Source organism: Triticum aestivum, chromosome 2A (assembly GCF_018294505.1).
Source record: "Triticum aestivum cultivar Chinese Spring chromosome 2A, IWGSC CS RefSeq v2.1, whole genome shotgun sequence".
NCBI lineage: Eukaryota > Viridiplantae > Streptophyta > Magnoliopsida > Poales > Poaceae > Triticum > Triticum aestivum.
In genome coordinates, this window is record NC_057797.1 from 219003825 (window position 1) to 219024735 (window position 20911).

Sequence of the window (20911 nt, forward strand, 5' to 3'; positions counted from 1 at the left end):
GGATTAACATGGCTATTGTAGGGGCCACATCTGAGGTGGCGACCCTTAAGCAAGCGCTGCTCGAGGCCGAGAAGAGTGCGGCCGCGGAGCGCACCGAGCGGGAGAGGTATGAGGCCGAGGTTGGCAAGGTGCGGCAAGAGCTCCAGGTTCTCATGAAGAAACATGAGAGTTTGGAGCTTGACTCGAAGACGCGAGCGTCCGAGCTCGCGGCGGCTATTGAAAATGCCAAGTCTGCCAAGACCGAATCCCAGAAGACCCTCCAGGAGTTGGATGAGGTGAAGAAGATAGCGGCGGGTAAGGCATTCTTTATGCAAAGTAAACACATAAACGTGAGTTACTTGATACTTACCCGAATCCGGAGCTCTCCAGGGGCATTTGCAGATCTTCCCCGGAGTGTATCCGATGCCGCCGCATTCTATCGAGCCGAGGAGGGCAGCTCGACGGAGAAGGTGTTCTGGTCTCAGTATGCTGAGGCCGGACACCCCGTGCCCCTGAGCGACCAGCTGAAGCAACTGGTCGAGCTCCACAAGGCGGCCGAACAGGCCATGAAGGGCCTCCTAGTTCGGCTGTGGCCTGGAGAGGCTCTGCCTGGGAGCTATTTCGGGCTGGTGCGGCGGCTGGTGGAGGCCTGTCCAAGGCTCGAAGTCATCAAGCGCTCCGTCTGTATTGAAGGTGCCCGTAGGGCCTTTGCCCGTGCTAAGGTGCACTGGGGCAGGCTGGATGCGGAGAAGCTTGTGAAGGACGGGCCACCAGCGGGGAAAGAGCATCGCAAGCCCGAAAATTACTATAAGGATGTTCTGAAGGGTGCCCGCCTTGTGGCGGATGAATGTACTAGGGATGTAATTTTTGAGTAAAACTCGCTCGTTTTTGTCCTGTGCGCTGAAAACTTGTTCATATGCGCTGAGCAATGCTGCTTGAATTTAAAATATTACCTTCTGTGCGGCTGTTTATCAATACTGAGAGATGGCGAGTCGTCGGCTTCTGCCCCCTTGCCGCTAGTGCTGGGGTGTTCGGGGATAAACCTGGGCGCTCTTTTTCCCATATTTGGGTCCTTCGAGGGAGGCGCTCAGCCCAACGAACGAGGCAATCGGACTATAATGCGTGAACACTCTCACTTAGCCATAGAATTCTATAATTTTAAATTTCGGCGAAGCCCCTAGTATTCGGAAGACCGAGTTCGGGGCGCTATCCACGCCTTGGCCGGACAGAGCCGACTCCTCGCCCTAAGCGGCATAAGTCTTTAGGGACTCGAAAAAACCTCTCGAACAGCGACCAGCTCTCGCTTCATCATGACAGTCAGTTTTAGCTTTCTCCACTGAGGTGCTCGGCCCAGCTCAACTGGGGCACAATCGCAGTGGTTCTCCTAGTGCTACCTTAGCCGATATAGCGGAACGTAAGGCACCAAAACATAGGAGCCGGGCAAACCCAACTATTGACCCAAGACATGATTCGGAGCCGATGCATATAATGCTATAAGTTCGGGGTGCCGCACTTGTGAAAGTGTTCGGACTTCTCACACCATATTGAGGGGTGCTAAAAGCCCCTGGCGTATTTTGGCCGTACCAAGTTGTACGGGTGCAACATGTCGTTAAGGAACATTTATTTATAAAAAGATAATGCAAAAATAGACAAAAGCTATGCATTGTTTATTAAAAATAGCGGCGATCAAAGCAGAGCGATACAAGTAATGCGATAAACGAAAAGTTAGACTATTTAACATGTCTGCTCCAGGGGCAAGCTGCGGAATAGTAGGCGAAACAGGTATACTGCTCGTGATAGAGACCACCTGGGATTTCCGTAATGCGGCATGGCTTGTCTGCTTCCCTGGTTCTTGCATCGTTTGTGCGGCAATTGAACTGCCGAACAGGCCTTCCGAAGAGTAGAGTCCTGGAAGTAAGAGAAAAGTAAAAAATCTGCAGCCCCTGGTGCGGTTTAAGCCGTTTTTTGGGCGTGCCATGATGGTGCCCCTCCCCCTATGCCCATGGTATTTCTAGAGCGTAGTTATGTACGCGAAGTACTGGCGTCGCCTTTTTGCGAGGGTTGGGGTTGGGGCCGCATTGCTACGCCTGCTCGGAACGTGCCAGGCGGTCTTGTTGTAGGTTACTCCGGGCGCGCTTGACGGTGTCCGGACGTTTAATGGCCGGACTGGAGAACTGCCTGGAGAGGCTGCTTTGTACTTCCGCTGCAAGGGCCGCCGTGTGCTCCTCCGTTCGGAGGGAGCGTTCGGTGTTTCCATTGACCGTAATTACTCCACGAGGGCCTGGCATCTTGAGCTTAAGGTATGCGTAGTGCGGTACCGCATTGAATTTGGCGAATGCGGTTCGTCCGAGCAGTGCATGATAGCCACTGCGGAATGGGACTATGTCGAAGATCAATTCCTCGCTTCGGAAATTATCCGGGGATCCGAAGACCACTTCAAGTGTGACTGAGCCTGTACAGTTGGCCTCTACACCTGGTATTACGCCTTTAAAGGTCGTTTTGGTGGGCTTAATCCTCGAGGGATCGATGCCCATTTTTCGCACTGTATCCTGGTAAAGCAGGTTCAGGCTGCTGCCGCCGTCCATGAGGACTCTAGTGAGATGAAATCCGTCAATAATTGGGTCTAGAACCAATGCGGCAAATCCGCCATGACGGATGCTAGTGGGATGGTCTCTTCGATCAAAGGTGATCGGGCAGGAGGACCATGGGTTGAACTTTGGGGCGACTGGCTCTACCGCGTATACGTCCCTTAACGCGCGCTTCCGCTCCCTTTTGGGGACGTGGGTGGCGTATATCATGTTCACCGTCCGCACTTGTGGGGGAAAACCCTTCTATCCATTGTTGTTCGGCGGCCGGGGCTCCTCGTCGTCATCGCTATGCAGCCCCTTGTCTTCATTGTCGGCGCTTAACTTGCCTGCCTGCTTGAACACCCAACAATCCCTGTTGGTGTGATTGGCCGGCTTTTCGGGGGTGCCATGTATTTGGCACAAGCGGTCGAGTATTCGGTCCAAGCTGGACGGGCCCCTAGGATTCCTTTTGAATGGCTTTTTCCGCTGACCGGATTTAGAGCCTCTGAATCCGGCATTAACTGCCGTATCCTCAGCATTGTCGCCGTTAATGCGGCGCTTCTGCTTGTTGCGACGCGACCTGCCACTAATGTCCCTGGTGTCCGAACTACCAGGGTTCTTGGTCATATTGTTGCTACGAGCAAGCCAGCTGTCTTCTCCCGCGCAAAAGCGGGTCATGAGTGTCGTGAGTGCTGCCATAGATTTCGGCTTTTCCTGTCCGAGGTGCCGGGCCAGCCACTCGTCACGGATATTGTGCTTGAAGGCTGCTAGGGCCTCAGCGTCCGGACAGTCGACTATTTGATTTTTCTTTGTTAGGAACCGTGTCCAGAATTGCCTGGCCGATTCCTCTGGCTGCTGAATTACGTGACTTAGGTCATCGGCGTCTGGGGGTCGCACATAAGTGCCCTGGAAATTGTCGAGGAATGCGGCTTCCAGGTCCTCCCAACAACTGATTGATCCTGTTGGCAAGCTGTTGAGCCAATGCCGAGCTGGTCCTTTAAGCTTGAGTGGGAGGTATTTGATGGCGTGAAAATCGTCGCCGCGGGCCATGTGGATATGAAGGAGATAATCCTCGATCCATACCGCAGGGTCTGTTGTGCCATCATATGATTCGATGTTTACGGGTTTGAAACCCTCGGGGATTTGATGATCCATTATTTCGTCTGTAAAGCACAGTGGGTGTGCGGCGCCTCTGTACTGGGCGATATCATGACGTAGCTCCAATGAGCTTTGTCTACTGTGTTCGGCCCTGCCGAATTTGTGGCCGGCGTGACGGTTACCGTCTCGAGCCGTGGGGTGCCCACGCGATCCGTAGATCGATCGTGTTTGCCTTGCCTTGTCCTCCAACATGTCTCGTAAGTCCGGCGCATATTCCCGTGCCTTGGTACGGGGTGCGGCTTGAGTGGAGGGCCGGGAGGCCTCTCTGTCGCGGCCACGAGGTGGCCGTTCGGCCGCATCAAGTGCTTCCTCCTCTAATCGGGGTAGCAACCTGCGCTTTGGGTAACTCTTGGAGGGGCGTTCGAGTTTATGCTCTTCGGCCGCAAGGACTTCAGTCCATCTGTCAACCAGCAAATCTTGATCAGCTCTGAGCTGTTGCTGTTTTTTCTTGAGGCTTCTTGCCGTGGCCATAAGCCTGCGTTGGAAACGCTTTTGCTCAACGGGATCCTCTGGCACGACGAATTCGTCGTCGTCGAGGCTTGCCTCGTCTTCGGAGGGAGGCATATAATTATCGTCCTCGACCTCTCTGTCTGCCGCTCTCTCATGAGGGCTGGTTTCTCCATCCTCCTGTGCTAAACCTTGCTGGAGGGGGTTTTCTTCGGCACTCTCCGGAGTATTATTATCTCCCGTGCTGGAATCACCGTTTTTGTGTTGGCGGGATTTTGAGCGGCGCCGCTGACGCCGGCGCTTTTGCTGTTTCTTGGAGGGGTCATCCTCCGCTGTTCCATCGCCATCTCCCTCTTTTGGGGTGTCCACCATGTATATGTCATATGACGAGGTGGCTTTCCAGGGCCTAGTAGGCGCTGGTTCTTCATCATCTCCTTCATCGGTGTCCATACCGTCGATGTCTTCGGAGTCGAAGTCGAGCATGTCGGTTAAGTCGTCGACAGTGGCTACAAAGTGGGTGGTGGGTGGGTTTTGAATTTCTTCATCGTCCGTACCCCAACCTTGCTGACCATAGTCCGGCCAGGGCTCTCCTGATAAAGAGAGAGACTTCAGTGACTTCAGGATATCGCCGAAAGGCGAGTGCTGAAAGACGTCCGCGGCCGTGAACTCCATGATCGGCGCCCAATCGGATTCGATCGGCAGGGGCGCGGAGGGTTCGGAGTCCGGAGAAGAATCCGGCTCCATGGAGTCACGAGTCTTGCAGAGTACGGGGCTGGTGTTCGGCTCAACCGCCGTTGGGATCACAGCCCCCGAGGTGGCGTCCAACCGCCCATCCTCGATTGGCGCAGTTGGCTCCGAACTAAGGGTCAGAGCCGATGCAGGTGCGGCCTCCAGGGCACTGTTCGGCGGCAGAGCTAGATCATGCTCGTCGTGACAGTGCGGCGCGCTCGGCAGTGGTTCGAATCCGTCGAAGATCAAGTCCCCGCGGATGTCAGCCGTGTAGTTTAAACTTCCGAATCTGACCTGACGGCCAGGGGCGTAGCTTTCGATCTGCTCTAGATGGCCAAGTGAATTGGCCCGCAGTGCGAAGCCGCCAAAGACGAAGATCTGTCCGGGGAGGAAGGTCTCACCCTCGACTGCATCGCCATTGATGATCGTAGGAGCCATCGGGCCTGACGGCGACGGCACAGAGGAACTCTCAATGAAAGCACCAATGTCGGTGTCAAAACCGGCGGATCTCGGGTAGGGGGTCCCGAACTGTGCGTCTAGGCCGGATGGTAACAGGAGGCAAGGGACACGAAGTTTTACCCAGGTTCGGGCCCTCTCGATGGAGGTAAAACCCTACGTCCTGCTTGATTAATATTGATGATATGGGTAGTACAAGAGTAGATCTACCACGAGATCAGAGAGGCTAAACCCTAGAAGCTAGCCTATGGTATGATTGTTGATGTGTATGTTGTGCTACGGACTAAAACCCTCCGGTTTATATAGACACCGGAGAGGGTTAGGGTTACATAGAGTCGGTTACAATGGTAGGAGATCTGAACATCCGTATCGCCAAGCTTGCCTTCCACGCCAAGGAAAGTCCCTTCCGGACACGGGACGGAGTCTTCAATCTTGTATCTTCATAGTCCAGGAGTCCGGCTGAAGGTATAGTTCGGCTATCCGAACACCCCCTAATCCAGGATTCCCTCAATCCTTAAAAAGAAGGATTGAACGGACTTGTTGAAGAATCAACAACGAGAAGAACAAGCTTGTTGAGGGCTTATGGAAAACATCTCAAAACTTGAGGTGAAATCCTGCCACAAACGGAAACAATTGCTTGCTTTAGATCGACAAGGAGATGAAAAACTTCTTCCACCAAGAGGATAGGAGAAAAATTGGATCATAGATAAGCACCACAATAACAACATTCCTTAGGGACGGCTTTAGGTGAAATTTATACCATGCTAACATCAACGAAGGAAAATGATGGGATTAAATATCTCATTCTTGACAACATGTGAATCGCGAAACATGAATGGGAATTGTGAAGAATGACATAACACCACCTCAAAAGATAATGTAACAAAGTTGCTCTTTAGAAGGCAAGATGAAGAATGCTTGAGCTCCTCAAACAAAACTTGTGTTGGGCACCATGTTTATTTTAGAGTAAAGCTTGGCAGATCATAAATTGGAGAGAAATCTTGAAGAATAATTGAAGAATGAAAGGAATCCTTGATGAACCCCCATGTAGAGCCTCCATGAAAAACTTCGGTAATAAAAGAATGATCAAATGAAAGGGAAAGTTGAAAAGAACTTTGGGATAAGCCTTGTAATGATTAGATGAAGCTTTGAAATGATATAATTGAAATAACTTGGAGCTCCGTAAAAGAAAGATGAACAACTCTGAAAGAAGAAATTAGATCCCTTGGATGAAACAATAATAAGAATTACGTTACGCGTATCCTTCATCAATTTAAATTGATGACATGCAGCAGATTTGGCATACTACTTATTGTTGTAGAAAGGATTAAGATAGATATGGCGCAAACTTGAGAAGGTCTTGATGGATCCACGGGTGGGGTTTGGAAATAACGAATGAATTGATATGATAACGAAGGAAGAGAAATCTTGAATGAACCGCCGTAAGAATTGAAAATGAACGAAGAAAAGATAAGGAAACACCGGGAAGAATTAGAAAATGAATGAAGATACTTGAGAGAATTTAGATACAAGTGAACGAAGAGATCCCGAGCTGATTATATAATACTTGAATGATGCACCAGTATGATTTGGAGAACGAGAGTTGAAAGCTTGAATGGATAATTCTGAGATGATGGCTCCGGAGAATCTAACTGAAAACACTCTTGCATTGCTCCAGATGGGTGAAAAGAATTTTCACAATCAAAAACAATTATGAGATGATGGCATAAAGCTAGCACCACGAATCTTTGGAAGAACGGGCAATGATTTAAGAGGAACTCCTCTTTGGTGTTCAAAATCCAAGAATGACGACGAGAAACACCACCAAGAATTGTTTAGACACTCTGCGAGAATCAAAAGCGAAGAGGTTGATCCAATGATGAAAAGAATTTGACAGATCTTTGAGAAATACATATGACTGATGATAATTCATTCTTATGTCAAACTTGGAGAAGAATTTGAGAATAGCTCCGGGAAAATAGAAGAGTCAGGTAAGATCCTTGGAAAAGACCTGTGGGTTAGGGCCCACTAAAAGAAAACACCGTTGAACGATTGCTTAGGAAGAGATAATGCACCGGTTGATTTGAACATCTTGATTGAGGTAACAACCTCGAAATAGCTTGAAAGGATCAAGAATATAAACTTGAATCTTCTGTCATAATCTTAAGCACTCCGGAACAAATGAATAACAAGAAGTGAAAGATTACGAGGTGCACCAGTATGAAAAACATTTGAAACGAGGAAAATGATATGTTCAACAAAGCTTGAATTGAATACACCGGAGAATAAAAGAACGAAGAATGATTAACTCGAAGCTCCATTAGTATCTTCCTGAGAATCACCAAATAAAAACATTGACGGAAAGGAATGGAGTGGCTTCCCATCAATTAAGGATACTTGATTAAGAAATCTGAGTCCTTGAAGAAAAAGGGTGGGGGGCGGGAAACAAAGACAACTTGGGACGGATGAAACAAACACCGTTTAGAGAACTTAGAATTGAACATGCGGATGTTGAAAATGATCGGACCCACTTGAAGAGGAGCACGCCGGTTAGAAAAGAATTAACATGACAATCTTGATGCTCGAAAGGATTAGCACTCCCATAGAAATATGAGAACACCGCTTGGAAAAGGTATGGAATCAACACTTGACATTGAAGCAACTCGAATACCACAACAAAACAAAACAAGGATTGGCTTAGGAAATAAGGCGGAGACGAACATATGATAGATCCCATATCGTATCATGTGTATGTTGGAAAGATATCCTACGAGATACTTGAGTTCCCACCTATAAACTCCCGGAACTTTCTGATTATGCAATATGGTGTTGGGGATACAGGGGAAGCATAATATATATCACACAACTAACAAGCCCTACACTCCAACTGTATCCATCCGTCAACACATAACCAAGAAAACTCCGGAAATCGTGTACCTCAACCTTTGAAAAGCATCCGTTATACGAGTTATGGCAATACTCCCGAACTCCCGCCCAAGTACTGGGTGGCTTCGAGGTTATCTCACCAACAACTGCATAAAAAAGATTTTCAATGTCGGGAGACCTCATCAGAGCGACGAAGGGACTGAGGAGTAAAAAGAATCCTACTCTGCGGTATATACAATTCTAAGACTCAAAACATTATTGTTCTAGACTCGACAACGTAAGTGAATCGATCAAGCAGGGAGCTCCTTAGTCGGGGATGGCTCTGATTACAAACTTGTAACGCCCACAATGCAGCTATATCTCCCACGTGTCGAGGCACGACTTAGAGGCATAACCGCATGGTGGTTTTGTCGCAAGAGGGATAATCTTCACACAATCACATGTACTGAATAAGAAAGGGATAAAGAGTTGGATTACAATCGCCACTTCACACAAATAAAAAGTTAAACATACATCATCCAGAGTACAATCAAGGTCCGACTACGGAACCAAAATAAAGGAAGACAACCCCAAATGCTAGACCCCCGATCGTCCCAACTAGGCTCCACTATTGATCATCAGGAAACGAAACATAGTAACGACCAAGGTCCTCGCCGAACTCCCACTTGAGTTTGGTAGGATCACCTGCATTGGTATCATTGGCACCTGCAACTGTTTGGAAGTATCTGTGAGTCACGAGGACTCAGCAATCTCACACCCACGAGATCAAGACTATTTAAGCTTATGGGTAGGATAAGGTGATGAGGTGGAGCTGCAGCAAGCGCTAAGAAAATAAGGTGGCCAACATACGCAAATAAGAGTAAGATGAGAAGTTACGCAACGGTCGAAAAGCTATAAGTGATCAAGAAGTGATCCTGAAACTACTTACGTTCAAACATAACCCAAGACTGTGTTCACTTTTCGGACTCCACCGAAAAGAGACCATCACGGCTACTCACGCAGTTGATTCATTTTAATTAAGTCAAGTGTCAAGTTCTCTACAACCAGATATTAACAAATTCCCATCTACCACATAACCGCGGGCACGGCTCTCGAAAGATTATACCCTACAAGGGTGTCCCAACTTAGCCCATCACAAGCTCTCACGGTCAACGAAGGATATTCCTTCTCCCGAAAAGTACCGATCAGTCTCAGAATCCCGGTTACAAGACATTTCAACAATGGTAAAACAAGAGCAGCAAAGCCACCCGATGTGCCGACAAATCCCGATACGAGTCGCACGTATCTCATTCTCAGGGCACACCGGATGGGCCAGACGTCGGGTTGGCATAGACCCTGGTTGCCCAGGGGGCGCAGGACATCGCCCAGGTTGGACCAACACTCAGAGGAGCACTGACCCGGGGGTTTAAAATAAAGGTGACCCTTGAGTCTGCAGAACCCAAGGGAAAGGTATAGGTGGTAGGTAGGCAAATGCTAAAACCAAGGTTGGGCCTTGCTGGAGGAGTTTTATTCAAAGCGAACTGTCAAGGGGGTCCCATAACCCCAACCGCGTAAGGAACGGAAAATCAAGGAACATAACACCGGTATGACGGAAACTAAGGCGGCAAGAGTGGAACAAAACACCAGGCATAAGGCCGAGCCTTCCACCTTTTACTAAGTATATAGATGCATTAAATTAAATAAGAGATAAAGTGATATCCCAACATATCCATGTTCCAAAATGGAACAAACTTCAACTTCACCCTATCCATGTTCCAAAATGGAACAAACTTCAAATTCACCTGCAACTAGCAACGCTATAAGAGGGGCTGAGCAAAAGCGCTAACGTAGCCAAACAACGGTTTTCTAGGAAGGTGGGTTAGAGGCTTGACATGGCAATATGGGAGGCATGATATAACAAGTGGTATGTAGAGCGACATAGCGATAGAACGAACAATTAGCAAGCAAAGATATAAGTGATATCGAGGGTATGGTCATCTTGCCTGTAATGTACTCAGAGTTGTTGAAAGCTTGATCCTCGTTAGCATACTCAACAGGTTCCTCGTTCACGTACTCGCCTCCCGGCTCTACCCAAAGCAAGAACAAGCAACGGAACAACAATGAATCACGGTGCAATGCACAAGCAACATAATGCAATACATGGCATGATATGCAAGATATGATACGCAATGCATATGAGTGCTCCAGAAGGGAAAGGATGATTAATGCCTCAACTTGGCAAACCAAGTATGCCGCTGGAAAGATGAGGTGATTTCGGTCGAAATCGATATCAGGATCACCGGAAACGGATGCGTGGTTTGCAAATGACAAGCAATAAAAGGATGATGCAAATCTACGATTAACAGCATGATAGCACTTAGAATGCAACAAGAAACTAAGCTACTACACTCCAACATAGCAACAAAGCATATGAGCATAAAGTACACATGAAGCTACAGGAACATATCATAGCAAACAAAGGCATGGCATGCTTCTACTAAAATCATAGAACTAAACTCCTTTGCTGAACATGAGCCAAAAAGGCACAGAAGATATGATGGCACCCATGTAAACATAGCAAATTTTATAAACAGATTCAGACTTAGAAGAAAAACAGAGCATGGCATAAACAGATTCATGATAGCAAATTTGCAAGCTCATGCCACTCACCACAAAGCATTAAATAACAACACAAGCATACCAACAGTAAGAAGACATGTTCATGAATCTAAGCATGAAAAGAGCAAGTTTATAGGGCGCATGGATCACTAACAAAACACATGGCAATATTGATTAACATGTTAACAATCTGCCAGGAACAATATTTAGAAAAAGTAGAGCAAGGAAATGACATGCTAGGCTACTCCATAATTGCAACCAGAGGAATGAATGGATAGAGCATAACCACATGTACAAACATCCTTACTGAAGTATCTCAAATTGTGCATGGATCTCATGGTAGAAACACGTTTACAAGGCATCAAAATAACATCAGGAAAAGGACTTGGCAAAATACAACACTTGCACCCCTGTAAAAATGGCATGATGGATATGATAAAACATGTAGACATCATGCTCATAGGATGCACACACAAAATGCAACAAAAATGATAAATCATCAAGTTCTGTTAAGAACCAGCAGTTAACATCATATAGCACTCTTTCAATGATGATAATAGCGTCAATATGGACAGTAAAATGCATGCAAATGCCATTAACATGAAGAGCTTAACGAGACGAACATTTTGATATATCATATGCGCAAAACGGAGTCACGGGCATGGAGATATGACATGATGAACAAGTGTATATGATGTTCGGATTTCAGGACTTGGTAGAATTTAGACCTCGCAGGAAAAATGGACGTGGAGGACCCGGGACAGAGGGATCCGGGACGGGGACGCAATGTTTGGATCGGGGGAGTGGTAGATCTCATCCCACTCCCCAGATCCCGCGACTCCGGCGAGGCGGCGGCCTCCAGCGAACTCCGGTGAGGCGGCACAGACGATGGGGAGGCGCCGGGCGCGGCGCAACGACGACGGCTCGGCGGTGCAATAGCGGCTTGGCGGAGGGGCGGTGCGGTGCACGGACGAGGAGGTGGCTGCAGCTCGACGGCGGTGGTGCGGTGGCGTGGCAGCGGATCTGGCGACGGGTCGCGCGGGGAGCGAGGCGGCGGCGCGGAGCGCTCGTCGGTGACGGCGCTAGGGTGTAACATCCCAAATTTTCAATTTGGAATGCTATACATAGGTCATTCATGCATATCATATTTTTATTGCATTCTATTTCGCGACCCTCGAAATTCTAAGCAACTCAGGGACCCTCGGAGAGAGTAGGGGATTTCACGATTTTTCATATTTGAATTCTATCAAATATTGAAACAAGGATTATTTTGGTTTTAATAAATTTTCTCTTCGAAAATATTTCATACCAAAATATTTGAGAGGAGATAATATGACTTCTCTAAAATAAATGAAATATTGGAGGAAAAATATTAAAATCAAATAAAAGATTTTTTATTTGGTTTTTATTGCAATTTTATGTGAATTAGGAAAAATACTCGTTTTTCAAAATTGCATTTTAGGCCCAATTAAATGTTCACCTTATCCGGCATATTTTTAGAGGACAAGGAAAATTTATTTCGGGATTTTTGGAGTCCCTTTAGTATTCTTTTTTCTTTTTTTCCTGCGCGTCGGATTTTTTTAAAAGGTAACCGACCTACGGGCCGTATCCGGCCCGGACTCCTCAGCCCCCCCTTTATAAAGCACCCCGCAGCCCACCCCGCCGCCCCATCCCGCAACCCTAGCCGCCGTCGCTCGGTTCCCGCGCCGCGCCCCCTCGCCGCGCCGCCGCACAAGCCGCCGCCACCGACTTCGCCGGAGTTAGCCGCCGCCGCCGTTTTTTCGGTTTATTTCGGTAAATCCTAGATCTAGATCCGTTTTTCCGTCAGTTTATTTATTTTGTGGACGTTCGTCCGTTCGTTCGTTTTAATGAATGTCGTTCACCCGTTAGTGTGACAAACAGCGAACGTTCGTTCGTTAGCCTGTTCATCCGTTTTTCTTTTCCTAGGGTTTTTTGCAATTATTCTCGATCGCGATCTCTGATCCGATTTTTGTTGTAGTTTATCTTTTCGCTCGTTTATTGGAATTAGACGATTCAAGCGCCTGGATCTTTGTCTCAAAACCCTCTTTCCGTTTAATCAACTTAAACAAGATTTTGGTACTGTAAAATTTGACTTTAGTCCAGATTAGTAATCGGATCTTGTTTCTTTCGCCATTTGAGTTTCGTTGCTCCGTTTGATTTGATTCTTTTTGCAAATCGGAGTTCTTAAGTTGAACTGTCTAGTTAGATCTTCTTATTTGAGTCTTACCAATGCATCTTTGCTTGTTTTGGGCACCTGGGGATATACCAGTGTTGTCCTAGGAGATCCTGAGGATATACCGTGTGATCCTCCTACGGTCCGCCACCCAGGCTCAAGGGATCATAAGATTATTCATGCTACAAACTTCCGTGTGAATCCACAAGCCATTATGGGCTCTGGCATAGTTGAGTATGTTGTGTGACCTCTTTCAGTGGTGGGCTAATAGATGTAGAGGGAAAGTAGGTGTAACTGTCCACCCGGAGTAAAGAGTTAATGCTTCTGAAAGACTATGTCTCGGTCATCCATTTCTTAAACACCCTGCAGTGCGAGAAATACAACGGAGGAGATCGAGTCTTGTGGGGAAAAGTGCGCAAACCTCTGCAGAGTGTATAAACTAATCATGGTTAGCCGTGTCCCTGGTTATGGACATCTTGAGTATCTAGTATTTGGATTATCCTACTGTATCTCATCACTCTAATTTAATTTGCTGGGATGATAATTACTTTTAATTGGGATTGAGATGGGGGTACCACTCTAAATGTTTCAACTACCATGATAGTTAAATAAAATATATTCCTTTGTTGTAGGGAAAAATTGGCTTTTCGCAAAAACCATATAACCATAGAGCCTCCACCAGCCATATATGCATGCAGTGATAGCATTTATCTATTCATTGCTCTACTATGTTACATTGCCAGCATATTCCATGTGCTGACCCGTTTTTGGGCTGCAGCGTATTATGTTGCAAACTTTTCAAACGAGGAGTAAGACACGATAGGTCGTTTGTCATGCACTCAGCTATGCTGTTGGAGTTGATGGACTGACTTTATCTTCCAAGTCTTCCGTTGTTATCACATTAGATGGCCTTAAGCCATATTTATTGTAATAAGTTCTCTCTTGAGACATTCGATGTAATAAGTGTGTGATTGCCACTCTATTATAAATCCTTCGAGTACTGTGTGTGTCAGCATTACCGATCCAGGGATGACACTGAAGCACAGAGACTTGGCTGTTTGAGGTCGGATCGCTACAAGATGGTATCAGAGCACACGTTGAATGTCAGACACGACCACTAAGAAAAGCCATAGGTCACTCTTCTCTACTCATTTCTGACTCCTCTCCATTTTCTACACTTTAGGATGGTGGGCACGAGGAACAAGTTTGCACAACCGGATGAAGACACATCCTCTGGACGACACTTGAAGGAAGTCACTAGATACGTGAACATTGGAATACCAAGATTCACCGGGACCTACAACACCACTTTACCAGAAGAGGAGCGCTGGATGATTCAAGTTCAAGTTCCAGGAAGGACGTTCACGCCAGTCACTAAACCCATAGAGTTTTCCTTTGATGCACCCACTTGGAGTCTAGGCAAGAGCATGGCAGCCCACATTGCTATGGGGCGTATTGGAGAAGTCTACAAAAAGGAGTTGAAGGACACCATATACCATATATGTGGACGCTGATATGAGCAATGGGAGATGATCAGCACCAGGAGGGATAGATCCATTGCAGCATTCATCTAGGAGTTAAACGAACACATTCGTCGCCAGGAGAACCAGATGTGCGCAAGCATGATAGATTTGAAGAAGGCAATGACCAGGATCGCCGAGCTAGAAGAGGAACTCAAGGCTACACGCGACGATTATGAGGAGGAAGTCATCGTACTAGTGGAGAATAATGACAACCTAACAAGGAAGCTAGGAGTTTTTATGGGAGACCCCGTGCCAGGAGGAGAAGACAACGAACCTAAGGAGATTCGTTCTGAAGACTACATCATCATAGACGACACCGACTCCGACCCCGATGATAGTGATGATGATTATGAAGAGAAGATGGAGCGAACATCATGGAGTCTTCCACTGAGCAATATTTCTAGATGACCACCATATGACTAGTAGTATTTCCACATGTATATAGTAATAGTCCGAGCACTTTTAACGATAGTTCTAGACCGTTTGTATGCCCTTGCTTGATTGATTGAGTGAAATGATATGATTGTGTTTGTCTCATGTGCATATGAGTAGTGCTTTCTCACTAGACCTCGTTCTATTCTAATCTCTTCCCTCTAAACCCATCAGATGCCTCTGAGACGTGACCCTGGTTTTGCTTTCCCACTGGAGCTCACTTAGCTGATCCAGCAGCAAAATGCCTTGATGCAGTTGTTAGTTCAGAACCAAGGCAACAACAACAACCCTCCGCCACCACCTCCAGTTGACAACTTAGCCCGCTTTCTGAGGTTGCAACCGCCGATGTTTCCCAGTAGCACCGAGCCTATAGTTGCGGATGATTGGTTACACAGGATAGGAAGGGAGTTGACCACCGCAGGTTGCACAGATGCGGAGAAGATGCGTTTTGCCGCACACCAATTGGATGGACCAGCAGCCGCATGGTGGGAGAATTACACAACCACTTTTGGAGCAGTTTCAGCAAGCATTCCGCACAACCCACGTATCCACTGGAGCTATGAGCATGAAGAAGCATGAGTTTCGCAACTTGTGCCAGGGAAATCGTAATGTGGCTCAGTATGTAGATGAGTTTAGTAAGCTATCTCGTTATGCCCCTGATGATGAGTTTATGGAAGGGCTAAACAATGAGATGAGCATGCAGTTGATGGTGGCAACATTCAACAACTACCAGGAGTTGGTAGATAAGGCTCTTATGATTGAAGGGAAGTAGTAGCAGATTGAGAATCGCAAGAGGAAGTATGAGGGGAAGTACAATTCTGGAGCTCAGCAGAAGCCCCGTCTCACCCCGAACTCGGGAGGACTTGTCCATAACCATGGAGGCCACACTCACAATGGAGGAAGTTCACATAATCATAATGGCCTAAGGAATGGGAATGGGAACGGAGAAAGTAGCAATCAGAACCGCTCTAACCCAGCCACACCCGCCAAGAAGGATCAAAGTCACATTACCTGTTTCAAGTGCGGGAAGACTGGGCACTACACCAACGATTGTCTAGAATTGAAGAACAACAATGGCAATGGAAGCACTGGGAAGAAGCCCAACCCTTTCAACAGAGGACAAGTGAACCACGTGAACGTGGAGGAAGTTGAGGAGCAGCCAGATGCAGTTATCGGTAAGTTTTTGGTTAAGTCTTTTACCGCAATTGTTCTTTTCGATACTGGTGCAACGCATTCATACATATCAAGGGGATTTGTGGATAAGTATAAGTTGCCCACTAAGGTACTTAGGACACCCTTGTTAGTAAGTTCGCCAGGAGCCGTGTATATGGCAAGTCAAGGATGTTTTCAGATGTCATTGACCATTGGAAGACATATTTTTCCCTCAGACATGATAATTTTGGAGTCACAAGGATTGGATGTGATACTAGGAATGGATTGGCTATCGATGTATGGGGGAAACATCGATTGCGTGAGTAAGTCGATTTTACTCACCACCCCGGAGAGAAAAAGGATCAAGTATGTATCCAGTCATTCACCAAGGAGAACCCAAGTACATTCTCTCACGGGAGTTGTTCAGGAGGAAGTGACGGTAGTGAAGGATTACCCGGATGTATTCCCGGAGGAGTTACCAGGCATGCCACTAGATCGAGACATAGAGTTTTTGATAGAGCTGTTGCCAGGCACCGGGCCAATATCTAAGAGACCATACCGGATGCCCGCAAATGATCTGGAGAGATCAAGAAACAGATTAAGGAGTTATTGGAGAAAGGTTACATTCGACGGAGCTCATCACCATGGGGAGCCCCAGTGCTGTTGGTTCAGAAGAAGGATAAGTCCCTAAGAATGGTTGTTGATTATCGGGCATTGAATGAAGTAACGATCAAGAATAAGTACCCACTACCGATGATCAATGATTTGTTTGACCAGCTGCAAGGAGCAAGGGTGTTTTCGAAGATGGACCTGCGATCAAGTTACCACCAGTTGAAGATTAGGGAAAAGGATATACCCAAAACAGCGTTCACCACAAGGTATGGGCTATATGAGTATACAGTTATGTCATTTGGATTGACTAACGCCCCCGCCTATTTCATGAATATGATGAATAAGGTGTTCATGGAGTTTTTGGATAAGTTTGTTGTGGTTTTCATTGATGATATCTTGGTATACTCGAAGAATGAAGAGAAATACAAGGAGCATTTGCATTTAGTTCTCGAGAAGCTCAGGGAACATCAGTTATATGCCAAGTTCAGCAAGTGCGAGTTTTGGTTGAAGGAAGTTGGATTTCCTGGACATGTTATATCAGGAGAAGGTATAGCAGTGGATCCCACCAAGGTTTAGTCATTCACTGAGTGGTTGGCACCCACCTCAGTTGGAGAGATCCGCAGTTTTCTTGTACTTGCGGGATACTACCGAAGATTTATTGAAAATTTCTCCAAGATTGTGAAGCCTATGGCGACGTTGTTGAAGAAGTACACCAAGTTCCATTGGACTGAAGAATGTGAAGCAAGTTTCCAGGAGTTGAAGAAACGTTTGACTACAGCCCCAGTGCTGATTCTACCGGATATACGCAAGGATTTCCAAGTGTATTGCGACGCGTCTCGTTTAGGACTTGGAGGCATGCTTATGCAAGACGGAAGAGTTGTTTCATATGCCTCACGACAGCCTCGACCGCATGAATTGAATTATGCCATGCATGATTTGGAGTTAGCAGCCGTAGTGCATGCCTTGAAGACCTGGAGACGCTTTCTTATTGGAAATCATTGTGATGTGTACATGGATCACAAGAGCTTGAAGTACATTTTTTACTTAGAAGGAGTTGAAACTCAGGCAGAGGAGATGGTTGGAGCTCATAAAGGATTGTGATATGAAGTTGCATTATCATCTAGGCAAGGCCAATGTCATAGCAGATGCTTTGAGCCAGAAGAGTTATGTCAATACCCTCGTAAGCGGAGGAATGCCAAAAGAGTTAGCAGAGGATCTTAGGGAACTTCGTTTGGAGATAGTTCGTACAGGTTTTGTTACAACCATGGAAGTTCAGTCTACATTGTTGGGAAAGATTCGAGAAGCTCAGAAGGATGACAAGGAGATAGCCGAGATAAAGGAGAAGATGAGCGAAGGAAAAGCCAAAGGTTTTCGTGAGGATGAGCACGAAACCTTATGGTTTGAGGACCGTGTATATGTGCCCAATAATGCAGAGATCAGGAAGTTGATACTACAGGAAGCTCATGACTCGCCATACTCGATACACCCCGGAAACACCAAGATGTATTTGGATTTGAAGGAGCGTTTCTGGTGGACGGGTATGAAGAAGGATATTGCCGAGTATATAGTCGTATGTGATGTATGTCAGAGAGTGAAGGCAGAACATCAGAAGCCAGCAGGATTACTACAGCCTATGCCGATACCCGAATGGAAGTGGGATAAGCTTGGCATGGATTTTATCACCGGATTGCCCAGGACCCGATTGGGATATGATTCTATCTGGGTAGTAGTGGATCGATTGACCAAAGTAGCTCACTTTATCCAAGTGAAAACCACCTATACCAGTGCAAAGTTGGCCAAGATATACATGACCAGAATCGTATGTCTGCATGGAGTTCCGAGGACCATCGTATCAGATAGAGGAACATAGTTTACTTCAAAGTTTTGGCACCAGCTGCACCAGACCTTGGGAACTAGGCTCGAGTTCAGTACAACTTTTCACCCGCAGACAGATGGACAGACATAGAGAGTCAATCGGATTCTGGAGGACATGTTGAGAGCTTGTGCACTAGATTATGGATCTAGTTGGGATGATAATTTGCCTTACATAGAATTCTCGTACAACAATAGCTACCAAGCTAGTTTGAAGATGGCACCGTTCGAGGCCCTATATGGAAGAAGGTGCAGAACACCGTTGATGTGGGATGAAGTTGGAGACCGCCATTTGTTTGGACCGGATTTGATTAAGGAGTTCGAAGAGAGAGTTAAACTAATTCTAGATAGACTGAAGGTAGCTCAGTCCAGACAGAAGAGTTATGCAGACTCAAAACGCAAGGAGGTAGTCTATGAAATCGGAGACAGGGGGTATCTGAGAGTGTCACCACTTCAACGAGTTAAGCGTTTTGGAGTTAAGGGAAAGTTAGCCCCGAGATTTGTGGGATCGTATCGTGTTTTGGAACGTATGGGAGAGGTTGCCTACAAGTTGGAATTACCCAAAGTACTGTCAGGAGTTCATGATGTGTTTCACGTATCTCAGTTGAAGAAGTGTCATGTAGAGATGGCCGATATTCCTCTGAGAGATACGGTGCCCCTAGATGCAATTCAGTTGGATAGTGACTTGACATATGAGGATAAACCTATCAAGATTCTCGAGTTTGCTAGCCGGGTTACTCGCAGCAAGGTTATCAAGTTTTGCAAAGTTTAGTGGAGCCACCAAACGGAGGATGAAGACACCTGGGAACGAGAGGATGATCTATGCAAAGACCACACACACCTATTTTCTAGCCAACCTGAATCTCGAGGGCGAGATTCATCTTAAGGGGGTAGGTTTGTAACATCCCAAATTTTCAATTTGGAATGTTATACATAGGTCATTCATGCATATCATATTTTTATTGCATTCCGTTTCACGATCCTTGAAATTCTAAGCAACTCAAGGACCCTCGAAGAGAGTTGGGGATTTCATGATTTTTCATATTAGAATTCTATCAAATATTGAAACAAGGATCATTTTGCTTTTAATAAATTTTCTCTCCGAAAATATTTCATACCAAAATATATGAGAGGAGATAATATGACTTCTCCAAAATAAATGAAATATTGGAGGAAAAATATATAAATCAAATAAAAGATTTTTTATTTGGTTTTTATTGCAATTTTATTTGCATTAGGAAAAATACGCATTTTTTAAAAATTGCACTTTAGGCACAAATAAATGTTCACCTTGTCCGGCATATTTTTAGAGGACGGGGAAAATTTATTTCGGGATTTTTGGAGTCCGTTTAGTATTCTTTTTCCTTTTCTTCTGCGTGTCCGAATTTATTTTTTGAAAAAGGTAACCGACCTACGGGCCGTATCCGGCCCGGACTCCTCAGGCCCCCCCTTTATAAAGCGCCCCGCAGCCCACCCCGCCGCCCCACCCCGCAACCCTAGCCGTCGCCGCCGCCGCTGCCGCTCGGTTCCCACGCCGCGCCGCCGCCGCCACCGCGCACGCCGCCGCCGCCGCCGCCAACTTTGCCGGAGTTAGTCACCGCCGTTTTTTTGGGTAAACCCTAGATCTAGATCTGTTTTTTTATTTTTATTTTTCCGGTTTATTTTATTAGATCGGTTTTTTCGTCGATTTATTTATTTTGCGGACGTTCGTCCATTCGTTCGTTTTAACGAACGCCATTCACCCGTTAGTCACAGACAGCGAACGTTCGTTCGTTAGCCTGTTGGCCCATTTTTCTTTTTCCAGAGTTTTTTGCGATTATTCTCGATCGCGATCTCTGATCCGATTTTCATTTTAGTTTATCTTTTCGCTCGTTTATCGGAATCAGGCAATTCAAGCGCCTGGATCTTCGTCTCGAAACCTTCTTTCCGTTTAACCAACTTAAACAAGATTTTGGTACTATAAAATTTTACTTTAGTCTAGATTAGTAATCGGATCTTGTTTCTTTTGCCATTTGAGTTTCGTTGCTCCGTTTGATTTGATTCTTTTTGCAAACCGGAGTTCTTAAGTTGAACTGTCTGGTTAGATCTTCTTATTTGGGTCTTACCCGTGCATCTTTGCTTGTTTTGGGCACCTGGGGATATACCAGTGTTGTCCTAGGAGATCCCGGGGATATACCGTGTGATCCTCCTACGGTCCGCCACCCAGGCTCAAAGGGATCATAAGATTATTCATGCTAGAAACTTCCGTGTGCAGCCACAAGCCATTATGGGCTCTGGCATAGTTAAGTATGTTGTGTGACCTCTTT